This window comes from Falco peregrinus, chromosome Z (assembly GCF_023634155.1).
Source record: "Falco peregrinus isolate bFalPer1 chromosome Z, bFalPer1.pri, whole genome shotgun sequence".
Taxonomy (NCBI): domain Eukaryota; kingdom Metazoa; phylum Chordata; class Aves; order Falconiformes; family Falconidae; genus Falco; species Falco peregrinus.
This window is the reverse complement of record NC_073739.1, coordinates 28,201,772-28,215,473: the sequence shown is the minus strand read 5'-3', so window position 1 is coordinate 28,215,473 and position 13,702 is coordinate 28,201,772. Positions and strand designations below refer to the sequence as shown.

Sequence of the window (13,702 nt, the reverse complement as noted above, 5' to 3'; positions counted from 1 at the left end):
GTCCTGCTTAGGCAGCCATTCATCCTTATCACATTCAATATTTAAAAATGTGTTATTTCTAGATTTTGAAGGTCTGTAGATTTGCAGAAATGGAACAGTCACACTTTGAAAGTTAACATCTTTGGTTACAGATGCTTGTGCAAGTCTCTGTTACAGTACTAAATTCATGCATATACAGTCAAATGCTGAGCTGACAAAGTATAAATAGGAACTCGTCACAGAAAACAGAACAATCCTTGGACCAAAAAGTAAATGCTACTGGTTTTAAGTTTTTGTTTGCACTGTCTGCTTTTGAACATATTTGCTGCTTATCCATGTGTGAATAAAATGCAACAGCTTGTGAACAAACAAGGATTTTATGCAATTCATAAAGGTTTTTGAACCTTTGTTTCATTCTTTTTGTGATACAAGGTGAGGTCAAGGTGATGATGACCTCTTTCTGTTTTGCTGCAGATGTGTTAAAAGGCTTTGGAGACTTTAGAGTATCAATAAGTTTTCAGTACCATGAGGGTGAACATATTTTGTTTCTCACATACACAGTCTACAATGCTGCCATTCATCTGAAGAAAGGTCCTTTCTCCCTCCATCTGTTTTGGCTTATGCACACACAAAATTCATAGTAATTCTGAAGGAAGGGGAAAAGCCTCCATTAAATATTGCTAATACCTCATTCTGTTGTTGTGTGATGTAGCCCCTGCTATATTTTTTTATCTTCATTTGGCCTTTTAGAAACTGCATTTCTTCTGACATTATAATCAACCATATTCAGTCTTAGTCAAGAAATACACATTTCCCCCAGCCAAAGATTTTTAAAGTCTCCGGAGCTGCATATACCAGTCTTCAGACAAGTCATAGTAGGAGCCTGTGAACAAACAGGGACCATTTAAAGCATTTAGACGTGTGACATAGCTGCTTTGTTCCTGGTTACATACGTGAAGTGCCCAATAACATCCTGGTTACACACTGTTCTAGATTATAGCAATGCAATATGGAATAATATACACCAGTTATTGAGGTGTCCATTCTGATACACCTAGGCATGCTTGCTACCTGTTTTATTATTTCCAGTGGTGAGTTGGATGATGTCAACAATTTTTGCTGAGATCAGTGTTTCTTAAGGCAGCTGTTAAGTCCTTTCCACTTCTGCTATCAGCACACTGACAGCAACTTGGCTAATGCTTTGACTGATGGTCATTTCCTAGCAGTTAGATACAGGATCCCTCTTCTTCCCAAATAGCTTGTTCCCTTTAATAACATCAGCTTGCTCCTTAGATCCCAATGTTCGTTACAGCTCCGCAGCAGAAGTTAAATGATCCCAAGTCAAATCAGTGCAAAATAGCTGAAATCAGATCATCAGCAGGAGCAGACTCGAGGATTAGCTGGCACTCTTCCAGTCAACCTAAGCTGAGTACTCAGCTGAGTAAGCAACATGATCATTTGCAAAGTTAAAGTAGTCATAAACAAGGAGAATAATGATATCTTTACGTTTCAGACACACCTGAACTTTTATTACATCATCATCTGCTAGAAATTCGAGACTTTATTAATTTATGTTGCTATTACTTCTCTGTTGTTGTAGCCAGTGAGTAAAATCGGGCTGAAGACTGGTTTCTTCTTTTCTAGATACGCTGGTAAAGAAAGAAAAAGATAGATCCTGAACACTGTTATTTTGCCCTCTAAACCATAACTCGTTGCCACAAAGACTTATTTAAAGAAAAAACCAAACATGTAAAGGCTAAAATAGGGAAGGAGAGAAGGAGAAAAGGAGAGAAAGAAAGGAAGAAAGAAAGAAGGAAAGAAAGACAGAGACAGAGAAAGAAAGGAAGAAAAAGAAAAGAAAGAGAAGGGAGAGAGATTTGTAAGGGAAAGAAGCACAAGATTTTTATTTAAAAAGTAATGAAAAAAAAATAATATACCTAATCATAGACTGCCTTTATATGACATCACCTACATATCTAATTAAACAAAATCAGCTACAGCTTTTTTAAATAGATCATCATTAAACAAAAAGATTGTAGATGAGAAAATAATTCTCTACATATATTGGCAGAATATAGTTTTTCAATTCATGGTATTGTCTGGATAACAATAATAGCAAGACAAAGAACTCATTTTTTAAATAATCTGGAGTTTTTCTTTGTTTCTTAGAGCTCACACTATCATTTAAATAAAGTCTTGTTTGCAATTATCCCACAGAAAGAAATTAATTTGTTCTAACAAAGAGGCAGGCAAAGTCCAAACTGTTTACTTTGTAAATACCATTCACCCTAAACTAAAGGTAAAAAAGCAACTTACTTAGGTGAATTTTATATTTCATTACTTTTGCGTGAGCTATTTAAAGTAGATTGCATTGACAACATTGATCTGAAGACACAACAAAATGCAAATGTCATTTTTAAAATAAAAGAGACTTTTACAGGTATTATAAGTAAGTATTCGGATTTTGTTTTTAAATCTCAGATGTATATATTTAGAAGTTTCTTATCAAATAAGATTTAATCAATGTCATGAGCTGAGGGACACAGCAAGGAGATCCAAGGTTTTCTACATCCTTTATTGACTAAAATTCACAAAGCAGAAACCAAATCATCAGATGTCAAGGACTGAATGTGCAAATTAGCTGCTATTCATATAGTCCAGTCTCAGCTGAGACAGTCAGCTGCAAAGCAGCATACGGTCTGCAAATATGAACTTGTTGTAGGCAAGTAAAAGAATAATGAATAGTAAAGTAGAAAATCAAAGACCAGAGCATCACACTTCTAAAAACTGCAATGCATTGCTTCTCAATATCCCAGTATTTTTGTTTTGCTTGTCTTAACATGTCTAAGTCTGTATGTTTACTATGCTTACAATTTCCTGAACAAAATCCATACATCAAGTTTTTCAGATGCTGAGAGACAGGATGGATTTTACAAAAATAATGTTCCTTATTGTGAGGTTGCTGGGTGGAGGGAAGGAGAGATATAGATCCCTATGATCAAGAATTTGGAACTGGTGGGAGAACAGCATCCAGAGAAAATCTGTTTCTGAGGCAGGAAGGGAGAGAAAAAGGGAAGCAGGGCTGGAGGTGGGGTGGGAGACAGAGCATGATGGAGATAGGGTCAGGGACAAAAGGGTGTGTGGGAGAAAAAGGGAGTGAGAAATAGTGAAAGGGGCAGTGTGCAAGAGAGAAAAGAGGGAAAGATAGAGGAAGAGAAGGAGGGAGAAAAGAAAGATTGGGAGTAGGTAGAAAGTGTGTGTGATGGAGAGTGATGAAGAGAGGAGAAGAGACAACTTGTTTTCACTTTATCTTAGTATGACCAAGAATGTTTTCTAACATCTAATGAAAAGTAGACATAACTTCTGAAGGAAAAACTTTGTTTCCTGTCATAACTTTTCCTATTTTGCTAAATTGGATCTCATCTTCATTTTAAAAATCTCTCTCAAAGCCAAAACTTTACCCCTTTAAGCTGTCAGTGTCAACCAGCTGTAATGACAACTCTTAACACCAACTGCAAGATACTTTAAAGGAACTGGTCTGCCCTGGCAGAGACTAGTAGTTTTGGACTAGTTTACTGCAAAGCTGTGAGATCAGATTACTTCCAAAACTGCATTTCTGCTGGTAAGCAGGTCAGTGAGTCCAAGGTGCCAGACAGGGAGCTTAATCTCTCTGCCACAACTGCTGCTGTGAAATATTGAGTAGCTATTTTGTGTTCTGCTCCTTCCGGAGCTGTGATCTACTAAGCACAAGAGCAGTATTTCTGTAAAATAAGTATATCTGAGGGTCATTCAGTATTAAGCTGGGATGAGAAGAATCAGCAGTTTTATTACAATTTGAACCGGAGTACAGAAGCAAAGAACAAGCAAGCAAGCAAAATAAATAAATAAATAAATATCCCCACAGACAAATTCCCAGCCCACCCCCCATTTGTCACCTTCCAAAGAGTCAGGCTGCAAAAGGCAGTTCATTATATGCACTGTGTGCACTAAATAAAATCATCTTTTCTAGCCACTGATTAAAATGAAGACAGTATTTTAATAGGGTGAATCAGCTGCAGCACTTCAGCTGGGCTACGACTGCTGTATTTGAAAGACTTTGATTTGGCTAATCACAGCTGTTTTTCTGGGATGCTACCGACAGACTCCAAGCAGAACAAATTCATTCCTTATGGTGCCTTGCAACACACAATGTGGAACAATATGAACGGAGGCCTGAAAAATGTGATCAATATGGAATTAAGTTGCCAGAACAACTGGACAACCTGCAGGTGAGCAACAGATGTGAAGGGTTATTGAGTGCTCCCTGGTGAGCTGTCACTAGTTCTGAATGAGTGACCCTGAATTAAATGCTCATTCAATAATTTTCATTACTGTGATTTGTATACTCTTTCCGAAAGATTTCTCTGATCTCATTTTACAATATTTACTAGGCTGCAGCATGCAAAACACCCTGAAAATTATAAAGGAATCATATTCTGCTTTGATCCATTCCTATGTCAGAAAATGGTTAGTAAAGAATAAAAATGAGACAGTTTCTTTACCAATATTCACCATCACCTTCCTTCATCTTTGCAAGCTGGTGCACAGGATACTCTGGGAAGAAGTCTTCCCAAATACAACTGTACTACTACTCTCCATGTCAATCCATCACACTGAAGTGGCCAGGATGCAAGAGGCACATGATGCTCTTGCAGTAAAGCCTAGTTCACTGCCTGTAGCTACTCAGCTCAGCATTGCTTTAACTTCCTCTTCTTTATGTTACCGGCAGGGGAAAGGAAAAGGGTGTGGTGGTACAACGGGGGCTATGACAATATCTTATCACTAGAATCTTGCATCATACTGGCCAGAACAACAGGCACAAAATAAATCCCACATGGGACTAACTGTCATCTTTTTTTTTTTTTCTTTTTTTTTTTCTATATATTATTTTCGCCAAATTTCCAGTCAGGAGAAAAATATTTTTAAGAATAAATATTTTCACTCAAGCAATAAGAAGCACCAAGTCATGATGCATTCCTATGATTTTTACTAGAAAACATGGTTAGTTTAAAAGCTACATGAATGCCTGTGGTGTATAAACCTATTACACACTCATCTGCCAAACAGCATGTTAACCTGAGGGTATTTAATGACATCAGTGTTTACTCCTGCCTCATCCAGGCACTTTTCAGAAGATATTAGCCCTCTCAGGTTACCAGCACCAAGCACTGTCCCTGTTAAGTGCATCCATGTCCAAAGTAATTCATATTGTGCATAGACAAATCAAGGATTTTGCTAGAATTTGACTAGGTCTCTGCATGCAGCTACCTCGGCTTGTAGCTCTCTATTATGTTTGGCTGATATCAGGAAAAAAAATCAGGTGCTAAGTTTTCCACAGTGGTTCCCAAGTGGTTTTCTGCAGAGTGACCACAGATCACAGGATTTCTTTTCTTGTAACAGTTCAGTGGCTGACAGGCCTCCCAAGGCCATTTCAGCTCAGCACACCTGAGCTCAGAGACTACTCCAATGTTGCTGAGGGGGCACTCCATGGATCAGGGAACACACAGACAGACAAATCCAACTTTGCAGTTTGTCTCTTTTATCAAGCAAACTAAAGATGCCATATATTTGAAAGTTATTGTCTTCTGAAAATTTGCATAAACGTTCCATGCATATTTTACAGAAAAACTGACAAAACACATTTAGAGAAAAGTGGTATTGAAAAGCTGAATCGGGTTTTTTTGGGAAAAAAGTATATGCAGGCCAATTAACTTAGTGATATAACAAGTTACAAAAATAATGATAACAATGTTATCTGCTTTTCAAGGACAATATTTGTGGAACTACAAACAGAATATTGTTTTAGATGAGAGACCTATTAAACAGCTTTTTGTTTTCTTTATGATCTTTAGAATAACAGGAGAAGTTACAATTTCCTCAGTGATGACTGCTAAAAATATATGTAACATATTAAAACTATATTTTTGTCTTTTGCTTGTGGGTTTGCATAGTTTCTTGAAAAACAATCAAACATGTACATCTTACTCCCTGCCATCTTCCCTTACTTACTCATGTATGAAGTGAGGTTTTACAATAATACTTTTAATAACACATATAAACACATCCCCCACACTCCTTTTGTTGGTATTCAGTTAAGTACTTCTTTGTCACTTTGTTCTTTAAATCCTGGGACAAATGAGAAGCACACTGGAGTAGTTGATACTTTACAGTTCCTTAAAACCAGGCTTTATTTCAAAATTTCAAAAAATTTCAAAAAAAAAGCACTTCAGTAAGGAGCTCCCTTTCTGTTGGATTTGAAACATAGAAATATGTTAGTGGATTAGGTTTTTTACACAGCTTGTACTAAAATCTGTCCTAAAATCTGGGGAAAAAAGCATATACATTAAAAAGTACATAGATTTTACCTAAAATATGCATACATGGCCAGAAGGTATGTTTACAATCCTGAAGTAGGGTAGCTGAACTACCACAACAGAAGTAAGAGTGTTAAATTCAACTTCCTGAAGATATTTTACTCTAAATATTGCTACCACAAGCACTTCTCTATCAGCAAGCTGATACATATCTCCATTGATAAGCTCTCTGTTGCAACCCTCCCAGAAGATGGAGAGGACAATTTAATTGTCTAAAGCTAAAAATCTAAACACTTTCCAACCAAAACCCAAAAAATTGCATCTTTCCTCCTACTGGGTAGAGATCCATACTGCCTGACAAATAGAGTATATACCGCTTAGACAGCTCTGGAGATCTTTTGTTCTGCAGCTCAGCACACACTGGGAAAACAAGTTAATGATAGCTTAAATAAATTTGCTTGGCCAATTTTTGTCTGCAGACAGTCGGACTTGGGTCAGAGAAAGACAGCCAAACACTGGAAAAGAAGAGGGGTAAAGTCTAGGGCAAATGAGGTCTTAAAGAAACCCTCATTCAGTGTAGCAACTTCAGTTACTACAAGGTACTTACTCAGTTACTACAATAGTAACTGAGTAGTTTGCCCCTCAGGTGCATCTTAGGCACTCTTGGCATGATACAGAGGTAGGCAGCTTGTTTTCATGCTTTGGATCATGCTCTCAGGATGAACTATGTCATTTTTAGGTATTTCAGTACATAAATTGCAAAGTACATAGGTGCTCAAGATTTTGCCTACAGTCGTGTCACATTCTCACTGAAAAAGGTTTCCCTTCAGCTACACGGAGTTTGACTGCTGAAGAACTAAAGGATTTGGTGCTGCATTCTAGATCCTACACTGTGACAATGTTCTTGTTTCTTTTCCCTATCATTGTTAAGAATAATGCCACCATCCTTTGAATACCCAAAGAACAACTACCTTTATAAAGAAGTTTGTTTATTTTTTGCACACAAGCAGTACAAAATATACTTGTATGTCTTCACATATATCTCTGTATTTTCACAGGGTAAAAAAGGGTAGAAGATTTTCTGCCTTACAAATTTAATTCTTTTGGTGCTGAAAGTACCTGTCAGTAAGGGGATCCTACTTAGCAGATGTTAATTTCATCTGATTTCATAGATAGAAATAAATGAGTATACAGAATTTTCTGAGTTCCTTTTAGTTATCTTCTAAAACTTTGAACCAAAACTTTCATCAGCTTTCTTCTGTGAAGCAGCATCTGAGGACATGATCATATGAAAATTGTTTTGCCCATATTTTGAGATAAACAGGAGTCTGCAGAAAATAAAAATATGTTGAGTTCTGTTAGCATGTCTTGAAACTAAATTATGAATTCTGCTAAGAAGCAGAAGATAGTACGATAGCAATGGATCTAATCTAATGGAATAAAATAGGTTTAGGCTCAACACCATACACTCAGTGCACTCAGAAAGTGGGCTGCAATCTCCAATGAAGTAATTCCTTGAGTCTCTCTCATATTTGTTACCTATGTATTACTGCAGTTCAATCTCTCTGAATATTTTCTACCTTACAAATTTAATTCTCTTGGTGCTGAAAGCTTTTACCCACAGTAGAAGCTGTTGTAAGATCTCAATGCTCAGCACATCACTGGAGTGAGACCACAACTCCCCATGTTTCCCACAGAACTCTCAAGATGCAAGAACTCACAAAGCTATCTGGAAAAAATATCAACTGTCATTATTCATTCTCATTAAAAAACATATAATGTCAAATATATATATTTTTAAATGGTGATAACTTTTCTAAACAGCTGAAGATTATGGTTGCCTCTGTTCTAGGATGTTCAGTACAAGTGATTTTGAAAAATCTGTATTTTTATTTGGAAATGCCTCACGTAGCAAATTCTGAAAAGAGAGCCTTTGAAACTTGAATACTAAAATTCTGTGACTGGTTCTTTCAAGAACATTTTACCTTGAATGTCTGGAGTATACAACTACCACAAGTCTGCCTGAATGTCAAAAGTTTTCTTAATACTAGTTTAGCACAAGCTTTCACTTTATACTGTAAGAGTGAAGCAGAACAGACTTTGTTAAGGTCTAAACCTCATGGAAATCTTGCTATGATTGACATATTTTTCTAGGGAAAATAAACACGACCATTCACTGTTCTAGGCAAGTATACATGTGAAATGATAACACTTGAAAGAAAAGAAGAATGAAAAGAAAAGACAGAGCCCTCGGAATTAATGTAAAAGTGACTGCAACTTTACACGTGAATGAAGATAAACATGTTTTACATTATGGGCATTTCTGTCATTCTCAGCAAATGATGAATAACTTTGCTGGTTTTTTTCTGCTAACTGTTTAACTCCAATAACTATGAGAGAATTTGTTTTAAAAGCATGAGGTACCCAAAAAACAGGGACTGAACCAGACATTTGGAGAATGTCAAAAAGGTTACATTAATTTCTTACTTTATACAATTAAAAAAGAGATGAGCCTGCCATCATCTTTATTTCACATACATTTGTTATCTAAATGGATGGCTTAACATATTGGTCTTTCACTGAAGAAATCTTTTGTGTAGGCTTACATCATTTGAATATAAGGAGCCTGAAAATTTTAAATCATTGACCAGCTAATCCTTGCCTACTCTGGGAAAGTCAAGGGACCGTTGAAGATTTTGTTGACTTTTCAGCATTAAATATTACTTTTGAAGAGATGTTCTGTCATTTATCAGGCAACATGATAAATTTCATAGTGATAATATGCTAACTAGACTTGAAACAACTTACAGAGCTTCTGCTGTCCCAGGTTGCTAGGGCTTTTCTTTTGGAGATAGTCATCTGCACCTCTGATTTACCTCTCTGGCTGAAGCATTATCAGGAACATACATCTGGAACTGCATCACAGACCAGGTCAGATACCCATGCAAGTAGTGTCCTGCCTGGCAGTGCAAGTTACTCCAAACATCCAAAGTAGTAACCAGATGCTTTAAAACATTAGTCCCGAGCTTCCAGTAACTTCTGCGCAATAATAATGCTCAAGTAATATCCCATGCTCTTTTGTAAACCTAGTTTATATCCAGGTAAACTCAAGAGGACAGTCCATTGCTTAAGGACTTTGGGCAATTTTTTTTAAATGAAAGGGCAAGAACCTGGCCACTGAAAATTAAAATAATTCCCTACCCATTTCTTCTTCATATATCACACATGGTTGAAAAAAACCTCAACAGCAAAACAACTTTTTACTTTTATGTATACATATGCAAATTAAGAACACATTGAATAAGTATGCTTCCTAAGCACTCTAAAATGAAGCTCAAGCCTTTTTTGTGTGTGGAAACAGCTTTAAAAACTAGTATGTGGTCCTAGCAGTTGTGTTGTGATATCCCTAATAAAGAAATGCTACATCTGCTAATTTGTGTTTTGGTTTTCTCTCTTTTACCCCATTATCTTCAGCCTTCTTTTTAGCTTCAATAGTCATCTTAAAGCAGTTCAATCAAAACTGGCATATTTCATGATTATAAGTGTTCTACAAAGCCAACAGCATTTCTTCTGTGCTTTCTTAAGCAAAGATTAATAAAACATGAGAAATGTTGTATTACACATAAAACATAATCATTAACACCATAACATCTTTGGTCTAGAAGTTTTTTCTAATCTAGATTTATTGGAAATTTTCCATTAAAATGCTATACTTCCTTCCCCTACACACCCCATGTTAAATTCAACAAATACAGCTTTGAAAGGCATTCAGATGACTTGTTTTTCCAGTTCTAGGATGAAAATTCTGGGGAAAAAAGGAGGAAAAGAAACCACTCCACAAATGTTATGTCAGCGGTACTTTAAAGGTGGGATACCATAGTCTGCTCTTAAGCTTATGGCCATGCTCACTCCCAGTCCTGTGTGTAACCATGTAGCCCAGTAAAAACTGGATTAACACTGCTAGTAACAAGCCACACATTTCGTGCTGAGTCTGCAGCACCTCAGGACTGAGGCTTGTCACAGGCTTACTCTGACTGAGTTTTCTTGACCTGCCTGCAGCTTTGTTTTGCCTAGTTTAGCTGTGACAGCAATTCTTCTAACTGACAAGCTGTTTATGGCTAATTTATTCTATTATTTTTCTTTGTATGGCACAGCAACGTTTTTTTGTATTGATAGTAACAAGCAGTCATCCTATGTAGCATGGGATACTATTTTGACACTTCAAGTAGAGAAGCAGAGGTCTGGTAGAATACCAGAAGCTTTGTAAAGTGGAGGCATAGGGTGGGCTATAGGACAGTGGCTTGAAAGATGAGGCACAGGCTTGGCCCTAGAGACCCCACAGCACTAAACAACTCGCCAGCAGTCAGTTAAAAAATGCAGACTTGTAGCTGGAAATAAAAGCTGATTTTAAGTAACAAAGAAGTGGTGTGCAACATACACAAATGTATCTAAAGTATGTATATAGTAAATTTGGGCATAACATGGAGCTGCAGACTAATGAAGAAAAAGCAAGATGTAAAGATATGATACTGAACATAAAAATGACCCCAACTGGATCCCAGAGTGAGAGAGAGAGATTCCTCCTGGCAAAAGACACTGGATGTTGACAACTTCCCACAACTCACAATGAACCATGAGAGTGACTCCACTGACATCAGGACCAAATGGAGCAGAGGAAAGATAAGCATAGCACCAGGGGAAAAAAACGACAAACAACAACCAAAAAAACCCCAAACCAAAACCCAGAAACTGTGTATATTACAATTACATTGTATTATTGCTAAGACTTTTCCCCCCTGTATTCTAACTGTATTACTATTCTTTTTCTGTAATAATTAGATCTAGACTAATAATGATTCTTGAATTACATTGTCCGGCTTTCAGTGATACCAATAATAATTTCTTGGATTTATATGTAAAGCATGTTTCCTCTTTGCCCATAAACAAGATTTTGAAAGTAATTTATGTATTGGCTTGACATTTTGCCATCACATTTCTCAGCTGAATGAAGGTTCAGGAAATTCAGCCAGCAGTGAAAATGTCCCCAGGAGACTAGAAATATGAGAACAATTAAATGGGAACTACATAGGCAAAGGAAGGCAAAAAAATGTTTTTGGGAAGCCCCAACCATTGTCAAGACTTAATTTTTTCATAAAATTTCCTGTTTCTATAGATACTGCACGATTCTTTTTTTATACCGTCTATCGAGAAATCTGAGTTATTGTGTAAAAGGGACGTTCTTAGAGATGGTAAATCAAAATTATGTCTATCATATGTTCCAGTCATGAGCACTAACCTTGGTTTGCTTTCTCCTCACACTCATGATCTGATCATAAGATTACTTTGAGCACTGAAACAGGCCATTTTTTTTCTATAGGAGTGAAAGACAGACCAGAAGAATAGAGAGCTGGTCAAACGGTCACCACAATATAACTTGGCGCGCTTTGTACAGCATTGGTAAGTGGCCTGGCTGATAAATGGGAGATGTAACCTTCGCATCTAAAGCAGGTTAATGTGAACTGAAATATGCTCTAAGGATCATTGCTTGGAAATGTTCCTCCCTTTGGAGGTATTTTCAAATCTCTAGCCCACTGACTCGGTTCTTTTTATTTTTTCTTTCTTTTTTCTTTTCCCCAGTGCTTATAGCCAAAAATGCCATCGCCATCAGGCAAAAGATATTTGTCACTGCACCTACCAGTCTCAGTATTTCATAATATCTCAGATTTGTTAAAAAAATACCCAGAGAAGGAAGACTGATTTTCTGTCACATTTATTTCCTGTCAGACTGCTACAGACATCCAAACTGTCCTCAAGAGAAAAATTCATTTAACTCCTTTCCACCTCAAAGCTTTTGGTAGTACTGCAGTAATGTAAAACAGTTTCAGCTTCATCCCTTGTACTTCAAGTCTGTATGAAACTTTGTGCCATAGGCAGTGAACTGTCTCACAGAGCACGCAAGACTAGAAGTGGTTTTTGGTTACTGGTTTTCTGAATTATTTCTATACTGAGGTCAATAATGCTTCATTATTTAAAAACCATATCCCAGAAAAGACCACAAGAAAGCCATCACTGTCTTACCTAAGCTTTTTGCTAGAACTTTACAGAGGCAAAGAAAATGGTGCTCAAATTTAAAGGAATTTTTCTTTCTTAAGTTTCAATTTTGCTTACTTCTTTGTCCAGAATCATTGGTAAATGAACAAAAATTACTGGTGCTGAACAAGCTGATTTTCCTCTCCCAATAAAAATACATCCATTGTCTTAATACAAGACAAAAAATAACTCAGGTTAGGTAAAGGGGCTAACAGGTATTTCCAGGTAACACACAGTTCCATGATCCTAAAGCAAACCTGCATTTCCTTTAGAGCCTACTTCCTTGGTGAGGCAGCTGCCAGCTTCCTCGGCTGCACACTTTTAGCCTCTTGCAGGAGCATCTTTCCATCACCAGGGAACTGCTGGGCAATGCTGACTGGACTGCTGTTCCTCTTGGACACAGTTTGCAGGTGCTCTCACACAGGTCCTGCCTGTGCCAGCCAGTGTGGGTGCAGCACAGAATGCTTACCTGGTTCTCTTGCAAAGAGGAAGCTCCCAGCATTCACTCCAACTTCAAAGCTTCTTCTTCCCTGGACTAAAGCTATATAAGGCATCCCTTAATCGGCCCACACGTCCATACAGCACTCCAGCCAGAAACTTCTTAGCTCTTTAAAATAAGGAAGTTTTGGACTAGTTCTGAAAAGTAAAAAGAAAAAAGTAAAAGCAAACTCCTTGTTTCAGGCCTTTAGATCCTCCTTTAGTTATTCATATCTCCCTACTAGATTCAGAGGAGTATTTCTTCCAGAGAGGTCCTGGTCTTCCCAGCTACCACACTTATCCATCCCTAGTGTATACGCCAGACTACTTAACCACCCTCCCTGCTAAAATCATATTACTTCTTTCATGCTAGAATCTGTCTGGCTTCAGTTCTGGCCACTGACTTCTTTCAAACCCTTTTTTCTACCTTTACTTCCCAGCACTTTTGCTGTATATCTATATATACTATATATATATATATATATAGTATCTCCTCTTGATTATTTCTGCATCCTGCTGGGTTTTCATACTGGTAGATAAAAAAAATGAACATTCGTTTGCTTTTTTGCTGTTTAGCACATACAGCATCAGAAAACAATCTAGCTATGAGCTGCCTCTAACTCCTCATTCCTGGCTTGCTGCAGGAAAGCTTTTAAGGTAAGAGGAGAGCCTGATAACAATCACCAGTGACACAGAGGTCCTGCTCCAGAGCTCACTCAGTTTTTAATCCTAGCTGTTACTTAAGACTAAAAGGTAGGTTTTGTTTAAAAAAAAAAGAAAGAATGACTGACAATACATGGTTA

The 13,702-nt window shown here is 37.2% G+C and overlaps 1 long non-coding RNA gene across 3 annotated transcripts in view; it reads right to left on the bottom strand.

The window, feature by feature from the left end:
* The window catches only part of LOC129782802 (uncharacterized), a 55,487-nt gene extending 42,434 nt beyond the window's left edge, over window positions 1–13,053 (bottom strand). For all 3 annotated transcript variants that reach the window (XR_008744930.1, XR_008744928.1, XR_008744929.1), the window contains exon 1: window positions 12,892–13,053. This is a non-coding gene — a long non-coding RNA (uncharacterized LOC129782802). The remainder of the gene's footprint in view (window positions 1–12,891) is intronic.
* Window positions 13,054–13,702: the final 649 nt, after the last annotated feature.